The 17,455-nt window shown below is 35.8% G+C and overlaps 4 non-coding genes across 4 annotated transcripts; all 4 read left to right on the top strand.

The window, feature by feature from the left end:
- Positions 1–5,297: 5,297 nt before the first annotated feature.
- Positions 5,298–5,387, top strand: TRNAR-UCU (transfer RNA arginine (anticodon UCU)). Its single transcript is given in 2 exon segments — positions 5,298–5,334; positions 5,352–5,387. It is a non-coding gene; the product is annotated as a tRNA-Arg (tRNA).
- A 4,506-nt stretch (positions 5,388–9,893) lies between these two features.
- On the top strand, positions 9,894–9,983 carry TRNAR-UCU (transfer RNA arginine (anticodon UCU)). Its single transcript is given in 2 exon segments — positions 9,894–9,930; positions 9,948–9,983. It is a non-coding gene; the product is annotated as a tRNA-Arg (tRNA).
- A 1,440-nt stretch (positions 9,984–11,423) lies between these two features.
- Positions 11,424–11,513, top strand: TRNAR-UCU (transfer RNA arginine (anticodon UCU)). The gene is given in 2 exon segments: positions 11,424–11,460; positions 11,478–11,513. It is a non-coding gene; the product is annotated as a tRNA-Arg (tRNA).
- Positions 11,514–12,955: 1,442 nt separating this feature from the next.
- Positions 12,956–13,045, top strand: TRNAR-UCU (transfer RNA arginine (anticodon UCU)). The gene is given in 2 exon segments: positions 12,956–12,992; positions 13,010–13,045. It is a non-coding gene; the product is annotated as a tRNA-Arg (tRNA).
- Positions 13,046–17,455: the final 4,410 nt, after the last annotated feature.

Below are 17,455 nucleotides of genomic sequence, written 5' to 3' on the forward strand. Positions count from 1 at the left end.
TTGTGGGTTCGAATCCAACCAGAGTCGCATTTTTTACTTTCTTATTCAAATAAGGAACATTATGCATGTGAGGAATGTTTATTTTTGGCCGATGCTTTAATCTTAGTATTTCACCCAAGTTGAACCTATGTATCTAATACAGCATGCAACTGAATCAAAAGCAGTCTGCCTTCCATGGCAACAGGAACATATTGCTCATAAGCAATACAACATCACTGCCAGAAACTTTGCACTTTCCTAATGTATCCTTCCTTCAGAAACATTGTCTTTATAATAGCTGTAAATGAGATAGACCAAAAACATGACACCCTACACTCAGACATTTGTTTCTAGCGACATATAAAGTAAAATCTTCTTTCAAAGCTATTTATGGTATATTCTCTTTGTGTTTTTGTATTGTTAACCAATTGCATGTCTGCACTTTTTATCCAGTTCTTTTTTATTAAGGTATGGAAATGTTGTCCAAACGTATTCAGTTTGCAAGAAAATACAGTAATACCCTATTCTCCGAATTTATCCCTAAAGGAACAAAGGTGTAGTTCAAGGTTTCAGCCAGAAGTGTGATTCTTCTACAGACATTTTATGTTTCAGAAAACAATTATTCTTTCTTGTATCCCAGAATGCTTGATAATATGATGTGAAGTAAACACTGGATTGACAAAACTTCGATCATCCCTTAATGTACGCAAGTTAATTTTCATCTGGATCTGTGGCGGAATGGATAGCGCGTTGGACTTCTAAGTGAATTGGCAAAGTCATTCAAAGGTTGTGGGTTTGAATACCACCAGAGTTGCATTTTTTACTTTCTTATTCAAACAAGGAACATTGTGCATGTGAGGAATGTTTATTTTTGGCCGATGCTTTAATCTTAGTATTTGACCCAAGTTGAACCTATGTATCTAATACAGCATGCAACTGAATCAAAAGCAGTCTGCCTTCCATTGCAACAGGAACATATTGCTCATAAGCAATACAACATCACTACCAGAAACTTGGCACTTTTCTAATGTATCCTTCCTTCAGAAACATTGTCTTTATAATAGCTGTAAATGAGATAGACCAAAACACGACACCCTACGCTCAGACATTTGTTTCTAGCGACATATAAAGTAAAATCTTCTTTCAAAGCTATTTATGGTATATTCTCTTTGTGTTTTTGTATTGTTAACCAATTGCATGTCTGCACTTTTTATCCAGTTCTTTTTTATTAAGGTATGGAAATGTTGTCCAAACGTATTCAGTTTGCAAGAAAATACAGTAATACCCTATTCTCCGAATTTATCCCTAAAGGAACAAAGGTGCAGTTCAAGGTTTCACCCCGAACTGTGATTCTTGCTACAGACATTTAATGTTTCAGAAAACAATCATCCTTTCATGTATCCCAGAAGGCTTGATAATGTGATGTGAAGTAAACACTGGATTGACAAAACTTCGATCATCCCTTACTGTATGCAAGTGGATTTTCATCTGGCTCTGTGGCGCAATGGATAGCGCGTTGGACTTCTAAGTGAATTGGCAAAGTCATTCAAAGGTTGTGGGTTAGAATCCAACCAGAGTCGCATTTTTTACTTTCTTATTCAAATAAGGAACATTATGCATGTGAGGAATGTTTATTTTTGGCCGATGCTTTAATCTTAGTATTTCACCCAAGTTGAACCTATGTATCTAATACAGCATGCAACTGAATCAAAAGCAGTCTGCCTTCCATGGCAACAGGAACATATTGCTCATAAGCAATACAACATCACTGCCAGAAACTTTGCACTTTCCTAATGTATCCTTCCTTCAGAAACATTGTCTTTATAATAGCTGTAAATGAGATAGACCAAAAACATGACACCCTACACTCAGACATTTGTTTCTAGCGACATATAAAGTAAAATCTTCTTTCAAAGCTATTTATGGTATATTCTCTTTGTGTTTTTGTATTGTTAACCAATTGCATGTCTGCACTTTTTATCCAGTTCTTTTTTATTAAGGTATGGAAATGTTGTCCAAACGTATTCAGTTTGCAAGAAAATACAGTAATACCCTATTCTCCGAATTTATCCCTAAAGGAACAAAGGTGTAGTTCAAGGTTTCAGCCAGAAGTGTGATTCTTCTACAGACATTTTATGTTTCAGAAAACAATTATTCTTTCTTGTATCCCAGAATGCTTGATAATATGATGTGAAGTAAACACTGGATTGACAAAACTTCGATCATCCCTTAATGTACGCAAGTTAATTTTCATCTGGATCTGTGGCGGAATGGATAGCGCGTTGGACTTCTAAGTGAATTGGCAAAGTCATTCAAAGGTTGTGGGTTTGAATACCACCAGAGTTGCATTTTTTACTTTCTTATTCAAACAAGGAACATTGTGCATGTGAGGAATGTTTATTTTTGGCCGATGCTTTAATCTTAGTATTTGACCCAAGTTGAACCTATGTATCTAATACAGCATGCAACTGAATCAAAAGCAGTCTGCCTTCCATTGCAACAGGAACATATTGCTCATAAGCAATACAACATCACTACCAGAAACTTGGCACTTTTCTAATGTATCCTTCCTTCAGAAACATTGTCTTTATAATAGCTGTAAATGAGATAGACCAAAACACGACACCCTACGCTCAGACATTTGTTTCTAGCGACATATAAAGTAAAATCTTCTTTCAAAGCTATTTATGGTATATTCTCTTTGTGTTTTTGTATTGTTAACCAATTGCATGTCTGCACTTTTTATCCAGTTCTTTTTTATTAAGGTATGGAAATGTTGTCCAAACGTATTCAGTTTGCAAGAAAATACAGTAATACCCTATTCTCCGAATTTATCCCTAAAGGAACAAAGGTGCAGTTCAAGGTTTCACCCCGAACTGTGATTCTTGCTACAGACATTTAATGTTTCAGAAAACAATCATCCTTTCATGTATCCCAGAAGGCTTGATAATGTGATGTGAAGTAAACACTGGATTGACAAAACTTCGATCATCCCTTACTGTATGCAAGTGGATTTTCATCTGGCTCTGTGGCGCAATGGATAGCGCGTTGGACTTCTAAGTGAATTGGCAAAGTCATTCAAAGGTTGTGGGTTAGAATCCAACCAGAGTCGCATTTTTTACTTTCTTATTCAAATAAGGAACATTATGCATGTGAGGAATGTTTATTTTTGGCCGATGCTTTAATCTTAGTATTTCACCCAAGTTGAACCTATGTATCTAATACAGCATGCAACTGAATCAAAAGCAGTCTGCCTTCCATGGCAACAGGAACATATTGCTCATAAGCAATACAACATCACTGCCAGAAACTTTGCACTTTCCTAATGTATCCTTCCTTCAGAAACATTGTCTTTATAATAGCTGTAAATGAGATAGACCAAAAACATGACACCCTACACTCAGACATTTGTTTCTAGCGACATATAAAGTAAAATCTTCTTTCAAAGCTATTTATGGTATATTCTCTTTGTGTTTTTGTATTGTTAACCAATTGCATGTCTGCACTTTTTATCCAGTTCTTTTTTATTAAGGTATGGAAATGTTGTCCAAACGTATTCAGTTTGCAAGAAAATACAGTAATACCCTATTCTCCGAATTTATCCCTAAAGGAACAAAGGTGTAGTTCAAGGTTTCAGCCAGAAGTGTGATTCTTCTACAGACATTTTATGTTTCAGAAAACAATTATTCTTTCTTGTATCCCAGAATGCTTGATAATATGATGTGAAGTAAACACTGGATTGACAAAACTTCGATCATCCCTTAATGTACGCAAGTTAATTTTCATCTGGATCTGTGGCGGAATGGATAGCGCGTTGGACTTCTAAGTGAATTGGCAAAGTCATTCAAAGGTTGTGGGTTTGAATACCACCAGAGTTGCATTTTTTACTTTCTTATTCAAACAAGGAACATTGTGCATGTGAGGAATGTTTATTTTTGGCCGATGCTTTAATCTTAGTATTTGACCCAAGTTGAACCTATGTATCTAATACAGCATGCAACTGAATCAAAAGCAGTCTGCCTTCCATTGCAACAGGAACATATTGCTCATAAGCAATACAACATCACTACCAGAAACTTGGCACTTTTCTAATGTATCCTTCCTTCAGAAACATTGTCTTTATAATAGCTGTAAATGAGATAGACCAAAACACGACACCCTACGCTCAGACATTTGTTTCTAGCGACATATAAAGTAAAATCTTCTTTCAAAGCTATTTATGGTATATTCTCTTTGTGTTTTTGTATTGTTAACCAATTGTATGTCTGCACTTTTTATCCAGTTCTTTTTTATTAAGGTATGGAATTGTTGTCCAAACGTATTCAGTTTGCAAGAAAATACTGTAATACCCTATTCTCCGAATGTATCCCTAAAGGAACAAAGGTGTAGTTCAATGTTTCACCCAGAAGTGTGATTCTTCTACAGACATTTTATGTTTCAGAAAACAATTATTCTTTCTTGTATCCCAGAAGGCTTGATAATATGATGTGAAGTAAACACTGGATTGACAAAACTTCGATCATCCCTTAATGTACGCAACTTGATTTTCATCTGGCTCTGTGGTGCAATGGATAGCGCGTTGGACTTCTAAGTGAATTGGCAAAGTCATTCAAAGTTTGTGGGTTCGAATCCCACCAGAGTCGCATTTTTTACTTTCTTATTCAAACAAGGAACATTATGCATGTGAGGAATGTTAATTTTTGGCCGATGCTTTAATCTTAGTATTTGACCCAAGTTGAACCTATGTATCTAATACAGCATGCAACTGAATCAAAAGCAGTCTGCCTTCCATTGCAACAGGAACATATTGCTCATAAGCAATACAACATCACTTTCAGAAACTTGGCACTTTTCTAATGTATCCTTCCTTCAGAAACATTGTCTTTATAATAGCTGTAAATGAGATAGACCAAAACACGACACCCTACGCTCAGACATTTGTTTCTAGCGACATATAAAGTAAAATCTTCTTTCAAAGCTATTTATGGTATATTCTCTTTGTGTTTTTGTATTGTTAACCAATTGTATGTCTGCACTTTTTATCCAGTTCTTTTTTATTAAGGTATGGAAATGTTGTCCAAACCAATTCACTTGGCAAGAAAATACTGTAATACCCTATTCTCCGAATTTATCCCTAAAGGAACAAAGGTGTAGTTCAAGGTTTCACCCAGAAGTGTGATTCTTCTACAGACATTTTATGTTTCCGAAAACAATTATTCTTTCTTGTATCCCAGAAGGCTTGATAATATGATGTGAAGTAAACACCGGATTGACAAAACTTCGATCATCCCTTAATGTACTCAAGTTGATGTGCATCTGGCTCTGTGGCGCAATGGATAGCGCGTTGGACTTCTAAGTGAATTGGCAAAGTCATTCAAAGGTTGTGGGTTCGAATCCCACCAGAGTCGCATTTTTTACTTTCTTATTCAAACAAGGAACATTATGCATGTGAGGAATGTTTATTTTTGGCCGATGCTTTAATCTTAGTATTTGACCCAAGTTGAACCTATGTATCTAATACAGCATGCAACTGAATCAAAAGCAGTCTGCCTTCCATTGCAACAGGAACATATTGCTCATAAGCAATACAACATCACTGCCAGAAACTTTGCACTTTCCTAATGTATCCTTCCTTCAGAAACATTGTCTTTATAATAGCTGTAAATGAGATAGACCAAAAACACGACACCCTACACTCAGACATTTGTTTCTAGCGACATATAAAGTAAAATCTTCTTTCAAAGCTATTTATGGTATATTCTCTTTGTGTTTTTGTATTGTTAACCAATTGTATGGCTGCACTTTTTATCCAGTTCTTTTCTATTAAGGTATGAAATTGTTGTCCAAACGTATTCAGTTTGCAAGAAAATACAGTAATACCCTATTCTCCGAATTTATCCCTAAAGGAACAAAGGTGTAGTTCAAGGTTTCACCCAGAAGTGTGATTCTTCTACAGACATTTTATGTTTCAGAAAACAATTATTCTTTCTTGTATCCCAGAAGGCTTGATAATATGATGTGAAGTAAACACTGGATTGACAAAACTTCGATCATCCCTTAATTTACGCAAGTTGATTTTTGTCTGGCTTTGTGGCGCAATGGATAGCGCGTTGGACTTCTAAGTGAATTGGCAAAATCATTCAAAGGTTGTGGGTTCGAATCCCACCAGAATCGCATTTTTTACTTTCTAATTCAAACAAGGAACATTATGCATGTGAGGAATGTTTATTTTTGGCCGATGCTTTAATCTTAGTATTTGACCCAAGTTGAACCTATGTATCTAATACAGCATGCAACTGAATCAAAAGCAGTCTGCCTTCCATTGCAACAGGAACATATTGCTCATAAGCAATACAACATCACTGCCAGAAACTTTGCACTTTCCTAATGTATCCTTCCTTCAGAAACATTGTCTTTATAATAGCTGTAAATGAGATAGACCAAAAACACGACACCCTACACTCAGACATTTGTTTCTAGCGACATATAAAGTAAAATCTTCTTTCAAAGCTATTTATGGTATATTCTCTTTGTGTTTTTGTATTGTTAACCAATTGTATGTCTGCACTTTTTATCCAGTTCTTTTTTATTAAGGTATGAAATTGTTGTCCAAACCAATTCACTTGGCAAGAAAATACTGTAATACCCTATTCTCTGAATTTCTCCCCAAGCGAACAAAGGTGCAGTTCAAGGTTTCACCCCGAACTGTGATTCTTGCTACAGACATTTAATGTTTCAGAAAACAATCATTCTTTCATGTATCCCAGAAGGCTTGATAATGTGATGTGAAGTAAACACTGGATTGACAAAACTTCGATCATCCCTTACTGTATGCAAGTGGATTTTCATCTGGCTCTGTGGCGCAATGGATAGCGCGTTGGACTTCTAAGTGAATTGGCAAAGTCATTCAAAGGTTGTGGGTTCGAATCCAACCAGAGTCGCACTTTTTACTTTCTTATTCAAATAAGGAACATTATGCATGTGAGGAATGTTTATTTTTGGCCGATGCTTTAATCTTAGTATTTCACCCAAGTTGAACCTATGTATCTAATACAGCATGCAACTGAATCAAAAGCAGTCTGCCTTCCATGGCAACAGGAACATATTGCTCATAAGCAATACAACATCACTGCCAGAAACTTTGCACTTTCCTAATGTATCCTTCCTTCAGAAACATTGTCTTTATAATAGCTGTAAATGAGATAGACCAAAAACACGACACCCTACACTCAGACATTTGTTTCTAGCGACATATAAAGTAAAATCTTCTTTCAAAGCTATTTATGGTATATTCTCTTTGTGTTTTTGTATTGTTAACCAATTGCATGTCTGCACTTTTTATCCAGTTCTTTTTTATTAAGGTATGGAAATGTTGTCCAAACGTATTCAGTTTGCAAGAAAATACAGTAATACCCTATTCTCCGAATTTATCCCTAAAGGAACAAAGGTGCAGTTCAAGGTTTCACCCCGAACTGTGATTCTTGCTACAGACATTTAATGTTTCAGAAAACAATCATCCTTTCATGTATCCCAGAAGGCTTGATAATGTGATGTGAAGTAAACACTGGATTGACAAAACTTCGATCATCCCTTACTGTATGCAAGTGGATTTTCATCTGGCTCTGTGGGGCAATGGATAGCGCGTTGGACTTCTAAGTGAATTGGCAAAGTCATTCAAAGGTTGTGGGTTAGAATCCAACCAGAGTCACATTTTTTACTTTCTTATTCAAATAAGGAACATTATGCATGTGAGGAATGTTTATTTTTGGCCGATGCTTTAATCTTAGTATTTCACCCAAGTTGAACCTATGTATCTAATACAGCATGCAACTGAATCAAAAGCAGTCTGCCTTCCATGGCAACAGGAACATATTGCTCATAAGCAATACAACATCACTGCCAGAAACTTTGCACTTTCCTAATGTATCCTTCCTTCAGAAACATTGTCTTTATAATAGCTGTAAATGAGATAGACCAAAAACATGACACCCTACACTCAGACATTTGTTTCTAGCGACATATAAAGTAAAATCTTCTTTCAAAGCTATTTATGGTATATTCTCTTTGTGTTTTTGTATTGTTAACCAATTGCATGTCTGCACTTTTTATCCAGTTCTTTTTTATTAAGGTATGGAAATGTTGTCCAAACGTATTCAGTTTGCAAGAAAATACAGTAATACCCTATTCTCCGAATTTATCCCTAAAGGAACAAAGGTGTAGTTCAAGGTTTCAGCCAGAAGTGTGATTCTTCTACAGACATTTTATGTTTCAGAAAACAATTATTCTTTCTTGTATCCCAGAATGCTTGATAATATGATGTGAAGTAAACACTGGATTGACAAAACTTCGATCATCCCTTAATGTACGTAAGTTAATTTTCATCTGGATCTGTGGCGGAATGGATAGCGCATTGGACTTCTAAGTGAATTGGCAAAGTCATTCAAAGGTTGTGGGTTTGAATACCACCAGAGTTGCATTTTTTACTTTCTTATTCAAACAAGGAACATTGTGCATGTGAGGAATGTTTATTTTTGGCCGATACTTTAATCTTAGTATTTGACCCAAGTTGAACCTATGTATCTAATACAGCATGCAACTGAATCAAAAGCAGTCTGCCTTCCATTGCAACAGGAACATATTGCTCATAAGCAATACAACATCACTACCAGAAACTTGGCACTTTTTTAATGTATCCTTCCTTCAGAAACATTGTCTTTATAATAGCTGTAAATGAGATAGACCAAAACACGACACCCTACGCTCAGACATTTGTTTCTAGCGACATATAAAGTAAAATCTTCTTTCAAAGCTATTTATGGTATATTCTCTTTGTGTTTTTGTATTGTTAACCAATTGTATGTCTGCACTTTTTATCCAGTTCTTTTTTATTAAGGTATGGAATTGTTGTCCAAACGTATTCAGTTTGCAAGAAAATACTGTAATACCCTATTCTCCGAATTTATCCCTAAAGGAACAAAGGTGTAGTTCAATGTTTCACCCAGAAGTGTGATTCTTCTACAGACATTTTATGTTTCAGAAAACAATTATTCTTTCTTGTATCCCAGAAGGCTTGATAATATGATGTGAAGTAAACACTGGATGGACAAAACTTCGATCATCCCTTAATGTACGCAACTTGATTTTCATCTGGCTCTGTGGTGCAATGGATAGCGCGTTGGACTTCTAAGTGAATTGGCAAAGTCATTCAAAGTTTGTGGGTTCGAATCCCACCAGAGTCGCATTTTTTACTTTCTTATTCAAACAAGGAACATTATGCATGTGAGGAATGTTTATTTTTGGCCGATGCTTTAATCTTAGTATTTGACCCAAGTTGAACCTATGTATCTAATACAGCATGCAACTGAATCAAAAGCAGTCTGCCTTCCATTGCAACAGGAACATATTGCTCATAAGCAATACAACATCACTACCAGACACTTGGCACTTTTCTAATGTATCCTTCCTTCAGAAACATTGTCTTTATAATAGCTGTAAATGAGATAGACCAAAACACGACACCCTACGCTCAGACATTTGTTTCTAGCGACATATAAAGTAAAATCTTCTTTCAAAGCTATTTATGGTATATTCTCTTTGTGTTTTTGTATTGTTAACCAATTGTATGTCTGCACTTTTTATCCAGTTCTTTTTTATTAAGGTATGGAAATGTTGTCCAAAACAATTCACTTGGCAAGAAAATACTGTAATACCCTATTCTCCGAATTTATCCCTAAAGGAACAAAGGTGTAGTTCAAGGTTTCACCCAGAAGTGTGATTCTTCTACAGACATTTTATGTTTCCGAAAACAATTATTCTTTCTTGTATCCCAGAAGGCTTGATAATATGATGTGAAGTAAACACCGGATTGACAAAACTTCGATCATCCCTTAATGTACTCAAGTTGATGTGCATCTGGCTCTGTGGCGCAATGGATAGCGCGTTGGACTTCTAAGTGAATTGGCAAAGTCATTCAAAGGTTGTGGGTTCGAATCCCACCAGAGTCGCATTTTTTACTTTCTTATTCAAACAAGGAACATTATGCATGTGAGGAATGTTTATTTTTGGCCGATGCTTTAATCTTAGTATTTGACCCAAGTTGAACCTATGTATCTAATACAGCATGCAACTGAATCAAAAGCAGTCTGCCTTCCATTGCAACAGGAACATATTGCTCATAAGCAATACAACATCACTGCCAGAAACTTTGCACTTTCCTAATGTATCCTTCCTTCAGAAACATTGTCTTTATAATAGCTGTAAATGAGATAGACCAAAAACACGACACCCTACACTCAGACATTTGTTTCTAGCGACATATAAAGTAAAATCTTCTTTCAAAGCTATTTATGGTATATTCTCTTTGTGTTTTTGTATTGTTAACCAATTGTATGGCTGCACTTTTTATCCAGTTCTTTTTTATTAAGGTATGGAATTGTTGTCCAAACGTATTCAGTTTGCAAGAAAAAACAGTAATACCCTATTCTCCGAATTTATCCCTAAAGGAACAAAGGTGTAGTTCAAGGTTTCACCCAGAAGTGTGATTCTTCTACAGACATTTTATGTTTCGGAAAACAATTATTCTTTCTTGTATCCCAGAAGGCTTGATAATATGATGTGAAGTAAACACTGGATTGACAAAACGTCGATCATCCCTTACTGTACGCAAGTGGATTTTTATCTCCCTCTGTGGCGCAATGGATAGCGCGTTGGACTTCTAAGTGAATTTGCAAAGTCATTCAAAGGTTGTGGGTTTGAATCCCACCAGAGTCGCATTTTTTACTTTCTTATTCAAACAAGGAACATTATGCATGTGAGGAATGTCTTTTTTGGCCGATGCTTTAATCTTAGTATTTGACCCAAGTTGAACCTATGTATCTAATACAGCATGCAACTGAATCAAAAGCAGTCTGCCTTCCATTGCAACAGGAACATATTGCTCATAAGCAATACAACATCACTGCCAGAGACTTTGCACTTTCCTAATGTATCCTTCCTTCAGAAACATTGTCTTTATAATAGCTGTAAATGAGATAGACCAAAAACACAACACCCTACACTCAGACATTTGTTTCTAGCGACATATAAAGTAAAATATTCTTTCAAAACTATTTATGGTATATTCTCTTTGTGTTTTTGTATTGTTAACCAATTGTATGGCTGCACTTTTTATCCAGTTCTTTTTTATTAAGGTATGGAATTGTTGTCCAAACGTATCAGTTTGCAAGAAAATACAGTAATACCCTATTCTCCGAATTTATCCCTAAAGGAACAAAGGTGTAGTTCAAGGTTTCACCCAGAAGTGTGATTCTTCTACAGACATTTTATGTTTCAGAAAACAATTATTCTTTCTTGTATCCCAGAAGGCTTGATAATATGATGTGAAGTAAACACTGGATTGACAAAACCTCGATCATCCCCTGATGTACGCAAGTTGATTGTCATCTGGCTCTGTGGCGCAATGGATAGCGCGTTGGACTTCTAAGTGAATTGGCAAAGTCATTCAAAGGTTGTGGGTTCGAATCCCACCAGAGTCGCATTTTTTACTTTCTTATTCAAACAAGGAACATTATGCATGTGAGGAATGTTTATTTTTGGCCGATGCTTTAATCTTAGTATTTGACCCAAGTTGAACCTATGTATCTAATACAGCATGCAACTGAATCAAAAGCAGTCTGCCTTCCATTGCAACAGGAACATATTGCTCATAAGCAATACAACATCACTGCCAGAAACTTTGCACTTTCCTAATGTATCCTTCCTTCAGAAACATTGTCTTTATAATAGCTGTAAATGAGATAGACCAAAAACACGACACCCTACACTCAGACATTTGTTTCTAGCGACATATAAAGTAAAATCTTCTTTCAAAGCTATTTATGGTATATTCTCTTTGTGTTTTTGTATTGTTAACCAATTGTATGGCTGCACTTTTTATCCAGTTCTTTTTTATTAAGGTATGGAATTGTTGTCCAAACGTATTCAGTTTGCAAGAAAATACAGTAATACCCTATTCTCCGAATTTATCCCTAAAGGAACAAAGGTGTAGTTCAAGGTTGCACCCAGAAGTGTGATTCTTCTACAGACATTTTATTTTTCAGAAAACAATTATTCTTTCTTGTATCCCAGAAGGCTTGATAATATGATGTGAAGTAAACACTGGATTGACAAAACTTCGATCACCCCTTAATGTACGCAAGTTGATTTTCATCTGGCTCTGTGGCGCAATGGATAGCGCGTTGGACTTCTAAGTGAATTGGCAAAGTCATTCAAAGGTTGTGGGCTCGAATCCCACCAGAGTCGCATTTTTTACTTTCTAATTCAAACAAGGAACATTATGCATGTGAGGAATGTTTATTTTTGGCCGATGCTTTAATCTTAGTATTTGACCCAAGTTGAACCTATGTATCTAATACAGCATGCAACTGAATCAAAAGCAGTCTGCCTTCCATTGCAACAGGAACATATTGCTCATAAGCAATACAACATCACTGCCAGAAACTTTGCACTTTCCTAATGTATCCTTCCTTCAGAAACATTGTCTTTATAATAGCTGTAAATGAGATAGACCAAAAACACAACACCCTACACTCAGACATTTTTTTCTAGCGACATATAAAGTAAAATCTTCTTTCAAAGCTATTTATGGTATATTCTCTTTGTGTTTTTGTATTGTTAACCAATTGTATGGCTGCACTTTTTATCCAGTTCTTTTTTATTAAGGTATGGAATTGTTGTCCAAACGTATTCAGTTTGCAAGAAAATACAGTAATACCCTATTCTCCGAATTTATCCCTAAAGGAACAAAGGTGTAGTTCAAGGTTTCACCCAGAAGTGTGATTCTTCTACAGACATTTTATGTTTCAGAAAACAATTATTCTTTCTTGTATCCCAGAAGGCTTGATAATATGATGTGAAGTAAACACTGGATTGACAAAACTTCGATCATCCCTTAATGTACGCAAGTTGATTTTCACCTGGCTCTGTGGCGCAATGGATAGCGCGTTGGACTTCTAAGTGAATTGGCAAAGTCATTCAAAGGTTGTGGGTTCGAATCCCACCAGAGTCGTATTTTTTACTTTCTTATTCAAACAAGGAACATTATGCATGTGAGGAATGTTTATTTTTGGCCGATGCTTTAATCTTAGTATTTGACCCGAGTTGAACCAATGTATCTAATACAGCATGCAACTGAATCAAAAGCAGTCTGCCTTCCATTGCAACAGGAACATATTGCTCATAAGGAATACAACATCACTGCCAAAAACTTTGCACTTTCCTAATGTATCCTTCCTTCAGAAACATTGTCTTTATAATAGCTGTAAATGAGATAGACCAAAAACACGACACCCTACACTCAGACATTTGTTTCTAGCGACATATAAAGTAAAATCTTCTTTCAAAGCTATTTATGGTATATTCTCTTTGTGTTTTTGTATTGTTAACCAATTGTATGGCTGCACTTTTTATCCAGTTCTTTTTTATTAAGGTATGGAATTGTTGTCCAAACGTATTCAGTTTGCAAGAAAATACAGTAATACCCTATTCTCCGAATTTATCCCTAAAGGAACAAAGGTGTAGTTCAAGGTTGCACCCAGAAGTGTGATTCTTCTACAGACATTTTATTTTTCAGAAAACAATTATTCTTTCTTGTATCCCAGAAGGCTTGATAATATGATGTGAAGTAAACACTGGATTGACAAAACTTCGATCACCCCTTAATGTACGCAAGTTGATTTTCATCTGGCTCTGTGGCGCAATAGATAGCGCGTTGGACTTCTAAGTGAATTGGCAAAGTCATTCAAAGGTTGTGGGCTCGAATCCCACCAGAGTCGCATTTTTTACTTTCTAATTCAAACAAGGAACATTATGCATGTGAGGAATGTTTATTTTTGGCCGATGCTTTAATCTTAGTATTTGACCCAAGTTGAACCTATGTATCTAATACAGCATGCAACTGAATCAAAAGCAGTCTGCCTTCCATTGCAACAGGAACATATTGCTCATAAGCAATACAACATCACTGCCAGAAACTTGGCACTTTTCTAATGTATCCTTCCTTCAGAAACATTGTCTTTATAATAGCTGTAAATGAGATAGACCAAAAACACGACACCGTACACTCAGACATTTGTTTCTAGCGACATATAAAGTAAAATCTTCTTTCAAAGCTATTTATGGTATATTCTCTTTGTGTTTTTGTATTGTTAACCAATTGTATGTCTGCACTTTTTATCCAGTTCTTTTTTATTAAGGTATGAAATTGTTGTCCAAACCAATTCACTTGGCAAGAAAATACTGTAATACCCTATTCTCTGAATTTCTCCCCAAGCGAACAAAGGTGCAGTTCAAGGTTTCACCCCGAACTGTGATTCTTGCTACAGACATTTAATGTTTCAGAAAACAATCATTCTTTCATGTATCCCAGAAGGCTTGATAATGTGATGTGAAGTAAACACTGGATTGACAAAACTTCGATCATCCCTTACTGTATGCAAGTGGATTTTCATCTGGCTCTGTGGCGCAATGGATAGCGCGTTGGACTTCTAAGTGAATTGGCAAAGTCATTCAAAGGTTGTGGGTTCGAATCCAACCAGAGTCGCACTTTTTACTTTCTTATTCAAATAAGGAACATTATGCATGTGAGGAATGTTTATTTTTGGCCGATGCTTTAATCTTAGTATTTCACCCAAGTTGAACCTATGTATCTAATACAGCATGCAACTGAATCAAAAGCAGTCTGCCTTCCATGGCAACAGGAACATATTGCTCATAAGCAATACAACATCACTGCCAGAAACTTTGCACTTTCCTAATGTATCCTTCCTTCAGAAACATTGTCTTTATAATAGCTGTAAATGAGATAGACCAAAAACACGACACCCTACACTCAGACATTTGTTTCTAGCGACATATAAAGTAAAATCTTCTTTCAAAGCTATTTATGGTATATTCTCTTTGTGTTTTTGTATTGTTAACCAATTGCATGTCTGCACTTTTTATCCAGTTCTTTTTTATTAAGGTATGGAAATGTTGTCCAAACGTATTCAGTTTGCAAGAAAATACAGTAATACCCTATTCTCCGAATTTATCCCTAAAGGAACAAAGGTGCAGTTCAAGGTTTCACCCCGAACTGTGATTCTTGCTACAGACATTTAATGTTTCAGAAAACAATCATCCTTTCATGTATCCCAGAAGGCTTGATAATGTGATGTGAAGTAAACACTGGATTGACAAAACTTCGATCATCCCTTACTGTATGCAAGTGGATTTTCATCTGGCTCTGTGGGGCAATGGATAGCGCGTTGGACTTCTAAGTGAATTGGCAAAGTCATTCAAAGGTTGTGGGTTAGAATCCAACCAGAGTCACATTTTTTACTTTCTTATTCAAATAAGGAACATTATGCATGTGAGGAATGTTTATTTTTGGCCGATGCTTTAATCTTAGTATTTCACCCAAGTTGAACCTATGTATCTAATACAGCATGCAACTGAATCAAAAGCAGTCTGCCTTCCATGGCAACAGGAACATATTGCTCATAAGCAATACAACATCACTGCCAGAAACTTTGCACTTTCCTAATGTATCCTTCCTTCAGAAACATTGTCTTTATAATAGCTGTAAATGAGATAGACCAAAAACATGACACCCTACACTCAGACATTTGTTTCTAGCGACATATAAAGTAAAATCTTCTTTCAAAGCTATTTATGGTATATTCTCTTTGTGTTTTTGTATTGTTAACCAATTGCATGTCTGCACTTTTTATCCAGTTCTTTTTTATTAAGGTATGGAAATGTTGTCCAAACGTATTCAGTTTGCAAGAAAATACAGTAATACCCTATTCTCCGAATTTATCCCTAAAGGAACAAAGGTGTAGTTCAAGGTTTCAGCCAGAAGTGTGATTCTTCTACAGACATTTTATGTTTCAGAAAACAATTATTCTTTCTTGTATCCCAGAATGCTTGATAATATGATGTGAAGTAAACACTGGATTGACAAAACTTCGATCATCCCTTAATGTACGTAAGTTAATTTTCATCTGGATCTGTGGCGGAATGGATAGCGCATTGGACTTCTAAGTGAATTGGCAAAGTCATTCAAAGGTTGTGGGTTTGAATACCACCAGAGTTGCATTTTTTACTTTCTTATTCAAACAAGGAACATTGTGCATGTGAGGAATGTTTATTTTTGGCCGATACTTTAATCTTAGTATTTGACCCAAGTTGAACCTATGTATCTAATACAGCATGCAACTGAATCAAAAGCAGTCTGCCTTCCATTGCAACAGGAACATATTGCTCATAAGCAATACAACATCACTACCAGAAACTTGGCACTTTTCTAATGTATCCTTCCTTCAGAAACATTGTCTTTATAATAGCTGTAAATGAGATAGACCAAAACACGACACCCTACGCTCAGACATTTGTTTCTAGCGACATATAAAGTAAAATCTTCTTTCAAAGCTATTTATGGTATATTCTCTTTGTGTTTTTGTATTGTTAACCAATTGTATGTCTGCACTTTTTATCCAGTTCTTTTTTATTAAGGTATGGAATTGTTGTCCAAACGTATTCAGTTTGCAAGAAAATACTGTAATACCCTATTCTCCGAATTTATCCCTAAAGGAACAAAGGTGTAGTTCAATGTTTCACCCAGAAGTGTGATTCTTCTACAGACATTTTATGTTTCAGAAAACAATTATTCTTTCTTGTATCCCAGAAGGCTTGATAATATGATGTGAAGTAAACACTGGATGGACAAAACTTCGATCATCCCTTAATGTACGCAACTTGATTTTCATCTGGCTCTGTGGTGCAATGGATAGCGCGTTGGACTTCTAAGTGAATTGGCAAAGTCATTCAAAGTTTGTGGGTTCGAATCCCACCAGAGTCGCATTTTTTACTTTCTTATTCAAACAAGGAACATTATGCATGTGAGGAATGTTTATTTTTGGCCGATGCTTTAATCTTAGTATTTGACCCAAGTTGAACCTATGTATCTAATACAGCATGCAACTGAATCAAAAGCAGTCTGCCTTCCATTGCAACAGGAACATATTGCTCATAAGCAATACAACATCACTACCAGACACTTGGCACTTTTCTAATGTATCCTTCCTTCAGAAACATTGTCTTTATAATAGCTGTAAATGAGATAGACCAAAACACGACACCCTACGCTCAGACATTTGTTTCTAGCGACATATAAAGTAAAATCTTCTTTCAAAGCTATTTATGGTATATTCTCTTTGTGTTTTTGTATTGTTAACCAATTGTATGTCTGCACTTTTTATCCAGTTCTTTTTTATTAAGGTATGGAAATGTTGTCCAAAACAATTCACTTGGCAAGAAAATACTGTAATACCCTATTCTCCGAATTTATCCCTAAAGGAACAAAGGTGTAGTTCAAGGTTTCACCCAGAAGTGTGATTCTTCTACAGACATTTTATGTTTCCGAAAACAATTATTCTTT

The sequence above is a fragment of the Ambystoma mexicanum genome (genome assembly GCF_040938575.1).
Source record: "Ambystoma mexicanum isolate Mex_15411 chromosome 12 unlocalized genomic scaffold, UKY_AmexF1_1 Mex_chr12_unloc.1, whole genome shotgun sequence".
Taxonomy (NCBI): domain Eukaryota; kingdom Metazoa; phylum Chordata; class Amphibia; order Caudata; family Ambystomatidae; genus Ambystoma; species Ambystoma mexicanum.